The sequence below is a fragment of the Mirounga leonina genome, unplaced genomic scaffold (genome assembly GCF_011800145.1).
Source record: "Mirounga leonina isolate KUSES-001 unplaced genomic scaffold, KU_Mleo_1.0 Mir_175, whole genome shotgun sequence".
Taxonomy (NCBI): Eukaryota; Metazoa; Chordata; class Mammalia; order Carnivora; family Phocidae; genus Mirounga; species Mirounga leonina.
In genome coordinates, this window is record NW_023270453.1 from 17,559,544 (window position 1) to 17,571,306 (window position 11,763).

Here is an 11,763-nt window from a genome sequence, read left to right on the forward strand (position 1 = left end):
CTATCAATTAAAAGACATGGAGGGAACGTAAATGCATATTACTAAGTGAAAGAAGCCAATCTGCAAAGGCTGCATACTGTAGAATTCCAACTCTATGACATTCTGGACAAGGTACAGCTGTAACAATAATAGAAAGATCACTGTTGTAAATAGGGGTGGGAGAGATGAGCGGGTGGAGCAGGGAGGACTTTTAGGGCAGTGAAAATTCTCTGTAGGATATTATAATGGATAGATACATGTCATTATACAGATATCCAGACCCATTAGTCCAAAGCTGCAGGAGGTATACCAAGAGTGAAACCTGGGTGATGATGGTCAGTTGGCATTCATCCTTGGCAAACAGCGTTCCACTCTGGTGAGTGACATTAATAGTGTGGAGTCAGAGGGTATATGAGTGTCTGTACCTTCCTCTCAATTTTATTGTAAACCTAAAAGTACCCTAAAAAAATAAAGCTTTTAAAAACTATAAATAGGGGCGCCTGGGTGGCTCAGTAGGTTAAACAGCTGACTCTGGATTTTGGCTCAGGTCATGATCTCAGGGTCCTGAGATCAAGCCCCACATTGGGCTCCCCACTCAGCAGGGAGTCTGCTTGAGTTTCTCCCTCTCCCTCTGCCCCTCCCTCCACTCCCTTGAGCTCTCTCTCTCTCCCTCTAAAATAAAGAAATATTTTAAAATATATGCATAAATAAAAGCATGCAAAAGATAAATCATAAATATCAATATAGGAGTTATGCTGAATTCCTAAGAACATACAATGCTATAGAATGTATTTTTTAGAGGGAAACCATTAGCTAACCTGGTGATCTGCTAATCATCTCTAAGGTAAGATGAGGCTACCCAGTTGGGGCATAAAAATTCAAGAAAGTAGGGGCGCCTGGGTGGCTCAGTTGGCTAAGCGTCTGCCTTAGGCTCAGGTCATGATCCTGGGGTCCTGGGATCGAGCCCCACATCGGGCTCCCTGCTCAGCGGGGAGCCTGCTTCTCCCTCTCCCTCTGCCCCTTCCCCCCATTCATGCCTCTCTCTCGCTCTCAAAAAATAAATAAATAAAAATCTTTAAAAAATTTCAAGAAAGTAGTGAAGTATCAATGACTTAAGTATCAATGACTATGATTAACTTGGAGAAACATCTGACACTAACTCTCTGAGAAAATATATTTCACAAATTATGGGTTTGCTCTTCAGTCTAGACCAATTCAGGTACCAATAACAGGTGCTTTCTCAAAGCAAAGTGTCAATTAGACAGCTCTGCTTGGCACTGAGAAGAAGACACTTGTAAAGAGAGAAGGGCTTTTCTGTGTGTCCTTGAGCAGCTGACTGAGGCATCTGTGTCTCTTGTTCTGCATTCAAAATGTCAGAGATAAAAGATGTTTCTAAAATTACTTAAAGACCCCTGGTAGAAAGGTGAGGGATTCCAGTGGCATCTTTATGGAGCAGTACATCAGAGGCATAAAGGCTGTGGAGAAAAAGGGCTTTGCCTGGCAATAAGTGGTTCCAAACGCAACTGCAAATTAAATGCAAATTTAAAATTAAATTTAATATTATAATGTCAGACCCTCCAAGAAGCCATTTCCTTGGGTATTTGAACCTGGAGGTCACGTTCATTTTGAGAGTATATAAATTTTTTTAAAGCTACAGTTATTTATAAATTATTGGTTATATACTTTAAAACATTGCAACTTGAGCTCCATGGCTTAAGTGATGGAACATAAAACCTTTGGAGGAACATGGGTTAGTTACAGTCAAGGAGTCATAAGGTCAAGTTGTAGGGTTGATTCTATTTTTACTTCAAAGATGAGGAAACAAGATATTGGAGTTGACCCTTAGCTGGGATGAAATCTTTAAAATTTCCATGTCTTTAAGTGAACCACTGTCACAGAACCAGAAATACAGGCATCAGTGTATGGGCTAGCTGATGTAATTTTTGCGTTCTTGAGGCATACTCTTTACTTTGAAAGGAATAATATGATTAAAAGTGGCTTTTATTTTTTAAAATGTGTAACAATACCCCTGTCGTTGAGGGTATTGTGCTCTCGAATTTAATAAATATGACTTTTTAAGTTTTTTGCCTTTTTAAAATATGTTGTTAGTTTTAAAACATAGCCAAAATTCCTAACACTACTCCTATCAAGACTTGGGGTGTCTGTTCACTCCCCTTGAATCTGAGCTCTGCATCAGCCTGACCAATATAATATGGTAGAAGGGAAACTTCCAGATTCTAGGTCCAGATCCCAAGAAACTATCATCCCCTACTTCTTCTCTTTGGGAAGAAAGTCCAAGTACCCAAGGAGAGATCCACAGAATAGTAACCACAGCCCTCAGCCCTCAACCACAGCCAAGCTCCCAGTCAACACCCCACACCACCTTGCCAGCCACCATGGGGTGCTATCTTAGAAGTGGGTCCTCACAGATTACCCCAGACCACATCTTAGAAGTGCAACCTCACAGATTACCCCAGACCACAGCCCGCAGCCAGGGCCTGCACAAATCACAGATCCAGGAACGAAATAAAGCCTTGTTCTCACTGGATGCCGTTCAACGTTGGGATGATGTGTTATGTAGTTACAGAGAACCAGAGTAGATGGGGGTACCCAGAAGCAAGGTGCTGCCAGAGAATGCCTAATATATGGGGTACTGGCTTTAGGACAGCAGTGTGTAGAAGCTCTGAGGGCCTTGAGAAGAGTTTTAGTAAAGTCTTGAAGAGCCTCAGGAAACAGGAATGGCCCAGAGGAGGGTGTCAGTGGGAGGCGCTCTCTCTGAAGCATCAAGAAACAGGAGGAAGAAGTTACAAAAGCTTGAGGAAAGGCTCTCCAGTTATGGGGAAGCAGAGAGTCTGGCGAGTCTTCTGGTGCCTGAAATCATGTGAAACTGGGAAGGTGCTGTATCAGTTAGCTCAGCCACCATAAAAGAGTATCACAGACATTAATCTCTAACAGTCCTGGAGGCTGGAAGTCCAAGATCAAGGTGCCGGTTGGTTTGGTTCCTGGTGACCCTCCCTTCCGGTCTTGCAGATGCTGTGTCCTCACGAGGTCCTTCTTCTGCATGAGTGGAGAGAGAGGGGAGACGCCTCTTTGGTGTCTTTTCATCTTTTCATTGGATCAGGGTCACACTCTGATCACTTCATTTAATCCTAACTAATCCTTAAGGGCCCCATCTCCAAATACAGCCACACAGGGTGTTAGGGCTTCAACATAGGGATTTGTGGGGGGCACAAGTCAGTCTATACCATGCACCTAATGAGCTAAGTGACTTAGCTAAGGAGAATCACAGCCAAAATATTAAAATATTCAATGGCATTTGTTTGTTGCCTGTGAAAATATGCAAAACGAAATAAATATGCTGAAGCATAAACTCTTAACTGAAGGAGGCAGGATTGGCCGAGCTGATAATTAAAAGATTTTCTCTTTCCCAGCCTCTCCAGATGACAAAAGATCGCATGGCACCTAGTCTTTATAACTTGGAGCAGGACCTGATCCTACAATGATAGGGTCAGTGTTTAAGCCAGTGGGAATGGACTGCCCTTGAGACTGGAAACATGTGAGTGGATTCCAGGGTCAGTGTTCTGATCCAATGGTTGATATCATTTGTAGGTATTGAGTTCACTCTCCTAGAAGTTTGGCTTTTTTTTTTTTTTTTTTTTTAATTACTACAGGTCATCTTTTCTTGATAAGTGTTTTTGGTTATCTTTTACAAGAATGATTCTTGAACTCCCCTGACCCAAAGTTTTATCACTGCCCATCAGTCTAACTTAGGTCGAATGGCAGGGTCATTAAGGGATCCAGCGTGGCAGTCTTCCAGATGTGCCATGTGACTAACAGACAGGCCATCCATCCACACTAAGGAGTTTCAGAGTCTCCGGAATGTGCAACTCGATTCTGGGATGATTTTTTACAAAGGAAGAGCAATGACTATGTAGTTCATCCATCTACAATGATAATAAGAGCAACCACCACAACCCCAGCGGAGCTAACGTGTACTAGTTCTCATGGTGGACCAGGCTCTGACCCAAGCACATCTCACCCACTTACTGATTTCATTCTCAGAACAACCTATGAGTTAAATATTTTTTTGTCATGCACATTTTGCAGAAAAGTAAACTGAGGCATGGAGTTTAAGTAACTTGACTAAGTTTGTAAGACTGGTAACAGGCGGTTGAGACAGGATTCCAAACTAAATATTCTCAAAGCTAGGACTATTCAGTTGAAGAATGCAAGATGCTTGGGGAGGCAGAAAATTAATTCCACCTACTACCATGAGCTTACACTCACAGTAAAATTGGTCTCAGGGCTTAGAACCTCACAGTATGTGAAAAACCAGAGACGGTTAAGTCCTTTTGCTTGGAGGCCATATTATTTTATTAGCAGCTATCATGCTAATTATAAATCCTTGTTTCTGTGGGTTCCTGTGTCCTTGAAAGTTAGGTATGTCAGGATTGAAACTTACTCTAGGTTAGTGTCATGAGCATGTGATATGTATAATATTTTAATTAATTTAAAGTGAAATACAAATGAGTTAGGGTAATAATCTATAGGTTAGCTTGGGCTTCAGGTGAGGCCACCCCAGAACTGAAGCTCGGAGCTCTTTACTGTGGTTGGGACAGTGCTTTCTCCCCACCCTCCGTGGGGCCTGGCCGCACCACTCCCTCCTTGAGGCTTGGCACACACCTAAGCCAGGCTACCTCTTTTTTTTTTTTTTAATTTTGTTATGTTATGTTAATCACCATACAATACATCATTAGTTTTTGATGTAGTGTTCCACGATTCATTGTTTGCGTATAACACCCAGTGCTCCATTCAATACGTGCCCTCTTTATTAAAGGGTTTAGATCGGGGGTTCATTTGCAATAAAACTCAAGACTGATTGGGAGAAGGAAGGAGGTGCTAGACCAGCAACCACCCTATAAGATGCTGCCTTCCCTCTCCCAACCAGCATGCAGACCTACTCAGAGCAGAGCTAGCAAACCAGCCACAACTGATGGAGAAATGCATGGGGAAGAAGAGCCAGGCTCAGGGCCAAAGGACGTTCGGAGCTGGGGAGAGAGGAGCATCAGTGAGGCGGATCCAAAGACAGCCGTGGACCTCCCACCAGTTGGGCCCAGCACAGGTGCAGGGATGGCTCGAAGGGGTGCAGCATCTCCTGTGGATACAACCTGCCCCAAGGGAAGGACTCTGCACATGCTGTAGATTCCCTGGTGTCCTTTGTCAGGAAGGGTCTACTAAAGCACAACACTCCCTGTTCTGCAAAGACTATTACTCAGGAGCAGTACTCAGATAATGGGGAGCACCACCCGTGTCTCATGGTAGACCTGAGTTTCCATTCCTTCCGTCCTTAAAAGTGGATCCTCCCCCTTTTGTTCCCCTGGTCTCAAAATACACACAGAGTTACTTTCAGAAATCTCTAGGAGTAGCGTGAGCCTTTTCCCTTTGTCTGCCTCACTGATGTCTTGCTACCTGGATTTCTCGTTCTTGTTCCAAGCCTAGCGCCAGCCCCTCTGGGATTCTTGAAAGCTTCCCCTTCTGCTTCCCGAGAGGGTTGAAAAGCAGGGGCAGACAGGCTCGTGTGGGTCCACATTTGAAGGTGGGTTGAGAATTCCTGCAGAGCTAATGAGACCCGCAGCGCCGGGCTTGGGGCCAGCAGGGCAGGGCCCGCGCGCGGGAGACCCGCTTTCCAACGGTGGGCTGCAGGCTAAGGCCAAGTGCGTCCCGCAGTGAAGCGTGGAAACCTCAAAGACTTGTTTTCTCGCTGGCCTAGATTTCGGATTTCTCTATTAAGACCAGGATCCATGCCCTGGCAGGCAGCTCACCCTTTTTCTTTTTTTAAGAAATAAAAACCGATATAGAGAAAGAGGGGAATCCAAAAATAGGATTCGTCTTCTAATCAGAAAGAAATCCCACCAGCCTGGCAGAGTCCAGATATACACAGTTTGCTTAAAATGTTTAAAAAAAAAAAAAAAAAAAAAAAGGAAGGAAGAGAAAGGTTCTTTTATTTTGGGTTTGCTTCACTCTTTCTGAAAACCCCTTCCTAAAGCCCTAAAAAAAGATAGCATTTTGTGTGTCTGAGGTCTTTTAAAAATCACCCCATATTATTTAAGAGAAAAATCAGCTGGAGGCTTTTTCTGCAAAAAGGTATTTAATTTCATACTCCAGGCAGCAGCACCAGCAATTTTGAAAGTAGCCACCACTAGATAAAGGGAAATTTATAAAAATGTTTTATAGAGATTGAGAATATAGGCTGTATTTGCTGGACTGTCCCCTAACCACGGATGTGCCTTTTGGTGTCAAAGATACTTTTCTAATGTGTTTCTCTAAGTCGATATATGATTTCATGAAACCTTGATGGCAAAATTCCCCACATGTGTGTCTCCTGGGTTGTGTTCCTCTTTCACGCAATGCAGCGTGCGTGCCAGGTAAACTCTCAATGCTGAAGACAGTACCTGCAAATGTCCCTCATCACAACAAGAGCCAATGCTCAGATGGCACTTGCCACATGCTGGACACCGTCCACGCATTGGATGTCTCTTACCTGATTTATGCTTCACATGAAACCAAGAGCGGCACCATGATCAGCCTCCCCACGTGCAGACGAGGGACTCAAGGTGCCCGGCTGTTCGGCCCCACCCTCCGGATTTCAGAACTGGACGGGGGCAGGGTGAGGATTCCCACTGGGGGATCTGCTGCAAGGAGCGGCTTGCAACCCCCACACACACCACCGCTCACCCCACTCCCTCCTTCATGGTAAGGAAGGTCTTTCCTCCTGCTTACTGCCAAGCCCTTTGCCTCTCTCCACTCCAGACTCTAGAATGAAGCCAAACAACTCCTTCAGAAAGCCTGAGCCTCACAGTGCTGGAATCACAGTGTCCACATTGTGTGTGGTTTCTCCTGCTCCACATGAGATCTGTGAAGTTCATCAGGTCACGCACATCAGCAATTGGTTCCTACGGTGGTGGAGTCAGACCAGAGTTAACTGCAGAGGGGTAGAGGTGGCGTTGACCGGGAACAGTCAGGCAGTCCCCAGTGGTTGATGGGAGTCTCCATTCTGATCCGGGTGGTGAAGTGACACAGGAACACGTGTAAAAATTCGCTGATCTGTGCACTTCTTGGCAATGTCTGCCCCAGTAAACAAAATACAGTGGGGATAGAATGTTTAGAAGAAGCCAGTGTAATCACAGGATTTCCCTGCTTCAAAGTCTTAAATAATTTCCCACCAGCATGAAAATCAAAATCCTTCTCAAGCTTCTACAGCCTCACCTGGTCTCCTCCCTCGGGATCATTTCCCGCCTGCTCCCTCCTCTCTCTCAGACTGTGGTCCAGCCACACGGGGCAGGGGTCCTCCCCCTCCTTGAGCATTCCCAACGCTGCCCTCTCCTCCCTCAGGGCTCCGGACATGCTCCCCTCTCCGGCCAGAACATTACCTGTTTGCCTGGCCAACACCACCTCTCTCCTTTGACCTCAGGTTCAACAGGAAAAATGAGATCACTAAAAAATACCCTCCTGTGGCTTTAGGTACTTCTCCATGTTAGCATTTTCATGATTATAACTTTATATTGTTTTGCTGCTATCGTTATTACTTTGTTTCGTCTTTAAGTGGACTTTATTTTTTAGAGCACTTTTGGGTTCACTGCAAGATAGAGCAGAAAAGTAGAGATCTTCCTGAGACCCTCAGCCCCACACGCACACGGCCTCCCACTGTCAACAGTGGGCACCATACTTTTGTTTTTTTAATTGTCCCATTAATGTCTGCTTCCCTTCTGGATAGCAAACTCCATTAGGGCAGGAACTTGACCTATTTTTGTCCAAATTGATTTCTGTCACCTTCTGGTGACTTGCTTAGTAAGTGTTTAATAAGTGGATTGATGAGGCACTCCTTTTGGATTCCAGATCCAACGCTTGATCTAGCTCACTGTGCAGGTCAGTGACTAGGACTCAAACACTTGTTCCTGAGATGCACAAGGAAGTTTTATTTTATTTTCAGGAGGGAAGAGAGAGCTGTCGAGTGATCTTTTTTTAAAGGCTTACATTTCTGCAAAGGTGGTGGGACCAAAGGAGGGGAAATCAGGACTTTCTAAGTTTGTACATTGATCCTTCCTAATTACATGAGTGAAAGTTCACTGGAAGCTGTACTTCCCTACTTCTGAAAGGTTACACAACTTCTTTAGAATTGGAAGACAGAATTCTAAATGTAGTAATTACCTTCCTGTTCTGTTTGTAGTGAACATCTGAGGGATGGTCCCCACTGGAGTGAATGTCTTTGCAACTGTGACCCAAAATAAGAGTGGAGAAAAAAAAATAAAGAATAAAAGGAAGGAAGGGAGGGAAGGAAGGAAAGAGGGAAGGAAGGAGAAAGCAGGGAAGGAAGGAACATCTCTGTCACCATATATAACACGAACAGAAGATGGTCTATCACTGCTCCTTCTAGGCCCACCATGGTCTTCAACCACTGGGAACATCAACTTGCCCACGGAGCTTTATAAAACCTTTCTCACCCTTATTGAAACCATATTCCCTGATATTTTCTATTTTATTCCATCCTATCCAGTTCCAATAAATTCCATGATATTTTAATCTATTATATTCTATGCTATTCTACTTTAAAACTCTGCAATACAATCCACTAAATTAACTTACCACTATGACGTGCCTTTTTAAGAAGTCTACAAGAAACTGGCATTGGTGTTTTCAAAGTAGAACCACCTGGGATAAACAGCAAGAACTCTGGTCAAATTGTCCCGCGGCCTCTGTGGAGATTGGCAGCCTCATTTTAACTGGGCTGCATTTCTGTTCTCCGGTGCCTTGTTTTGTCGATATGCCCATTCTTCCCCAGAGACGTGAGCTACGGTGATTGTAAATGCTCAGCATAAATCTCATAAATAAATACAGAGGAAATCTTTTCCAGAGTTTCCTGGCGAAGTTTGGTGTTAATCAGGGATGCAGAGCAGAAGCACATGGTCATAGACACCTGTTCGGTGAGGAGAGGCCCCTTCGCAGTCAAGAGCGGCTCAGAAGTTTTAACCTAAATTATGCACCACTTAAAAGTCCTGAAATGAATTAAACACCACACAAATCAATTGCCAAGTGAAAACCACACGTCCATCTGTTCAGTTCTGTGACTCACGAAAACCTCCACTCAACTCTATGCCGTTGAGAGGCGAGAATGTCCGGATGACTCGATCAATTAGTAAAAGTGATAGTGCATATGCGCGAGTCTAGACACATTTATTTACTATTTTCCTGGGGATAGCTACGGAAATCGACTGTCTACAATCCGTTGTTGCGGCAACGACTGTAAACACCAGTTTGACTACTGGCTAGAGAACAGGTTGAAATCATCTGTTTAACTAGCAATATGTGCTAACAAATCAAGGGGAAGAGTATCCTATTCGCTGATTTCCAGGGACTGGCAGCATATTTATAGCTCAATAAATGTCTGCCGAGGGAATGATTGAAGGCATGATTCAAGTTTTTTCAGTTTTTTTGCTAGATGTCAAAAGAGATGAATCCAAAATTCTTACAATTGTAAGAACCAACAGCAATTGTGAGAAAAGCTCCCCCCTACGCTCATCTTTCTGGATCATTTCCATCAGGATCCACAGGTCTTTTCATCTCTAATAGCTTTCCTTCTGTCAACTTCGCAGGTCTCAGGCCTGCCCACAGCATCCTGCTCTTCCTAGAATCTTGTCTACCAACCTGAACATTTTTTTTTTCATGATTTTCCATTTTACTGTTCATTGTCCACAGGCTGAGCACTCTCTCCACATCAATTGTTCTCATCCCTATAGAGACTGATAATTGTCCTCTAATATTCTTTCTCTTGATGTTACAACTCCTGGATTTTATCTTGATGAATGACTGTCCATAATAGATCCCCTAAATCGATGCTAAATGGCAAGGAAAGTGCCATGTGACAGCTTCTAGGTGTGTTCCTTACAATGTGTCTTGTTGTATGCCCCCTTATCCTGGTAATTGGAACATAGATGTGATGACTGGTACTCCAGTCACTTCTTGCACCACGAAGATGGCGGGTTACACCTAGGGATGACAGAGAATGGCTATCTCGGGTCTTCATAGAACTGAGTGTTCCTCCTCCGTCTGGGCCCCCCCACCTCCAGGTTTCTATGTGAGACAACACTTCCAGCATACCTGGATTTTCGGGCTTCAAGAGGGAGGTTGCATGCTGGTTTAAAGTGCCATCCAACTGTGCAAACTGGGGTCCTCCGGGCCTCGGGCAAAACCTGGAGAAGGAGTGGGCCAAGGGCATCTCTAGCTACCACGAAACAAAAGATAGCTGTCAGCTGTGTTCAAATAAATGGTCCATGCCAGGTTTTGATGCAAATCCACACCACAACGAGATATCACGTCACACCTGCAGGAATGGCGAAGATCAAAAACAACAAGTGTTGGCGAGGACGCGGGAGGAAAAGGAACCTTCGTGCACTATGGGGGGAAATGTAAATTGATGCAGCCACCATGGAAAACAGTATGGAGGTTCCTCAAAAAATTAAAAATAGAGCTACCCTATGATCCAGTAACTCCACTACTGGCTATTTACCCAAAGAAATGAAAACACTAATTTGAAAAGATACGTGCACCTCTATGTTTATTGCAGCATTATTTACAGTAGCCAAGATATGGAAGCAGCCCAACTGTCCATCAGTAGATGAACCAATAAAGAAGATGTGGTTTATATAAACAGTGGAATATTACAGAGAATAGACTCAGCAATACTATGATAGTGTGGCGTGGTGGCAGATGGTCCTTGCAGAGGAAGCTCAGGAAAGATGCCACCCTCTCACAGTATCGCTGAGTCTACATGTGATGAGCACAGCGTAACGGAGAAGTTGCATCACCATGTCGTCCACCTGAAACTAACATCACATTGGGTGTCAACTATGCTCAAATAAAAAAAAAAAATTAATGGTCCACGCCCTGTACATATTAAATAAGTAAGTTTTACACAATGTTGGGATTGGAACTTGAATTTATTATTTACTGTTTTGTGTTCCTTTTCTTCCATGTTATTTAAAATTCATCAGCACTCATTCAGTCTGTTTCCACAAGCATGTTTATTATGTGCATCCCCTTGTCAATACATCCTCAGTTCTCTCTTCAGTGTCTACAGCTTTCAAGTCAGTGCCTGGCCTTTTTATAGCTGTGAACTCCTTTCAAAGTCAATAGTAAAAAAGAAATCAGCATCAGTTAATCAAATTGTCTTCTTTATTGAACTGGCATTTGATGTATGAAATCTTTCCAGATGAATGGTAACGTTTTGTTTTATTAGAGATTAGCTCCCGCTACTGTTTCCAGAGAACTTTCTGGCTTCTTTCCTCGGGAACTTGCTTTTAAAATCAGCCCCAGAGACTCCAAACTCAGAGGCGCTTAGCAAAGGGCATGTGAAACAGCGTCTGTGCACTCGCCACCAGAGTAAGTGCTCCTTTTGATGTTGTCTTGTTGCTGGATGAGCACATCAAAGGCCCCCAATGCCTGGCAGCTGAGGGCCAGCAGAGTGACTGGACACTAGGAGCCACCGTGGGGAGCAGAAAGATGACTCCTGGTTTGAAACATGGGCAGTAACATCTCCTTAGGTCAGTAATAGCCACATCTCTGGCTGAACTTCTTGGGGCTCCTTCTGTCTTCACATTCTTGAAACTTGACAAACCACCTAACTGCCACTGGGCTCGCAAGAATTCTTCCTTCCTTCCTTCCTTCCTTCCTTTCTTCCTTCCTTCCTTCCTTCCTTCCTTCCTTCCTTCCTTCCTTCCTTCCTTCCTT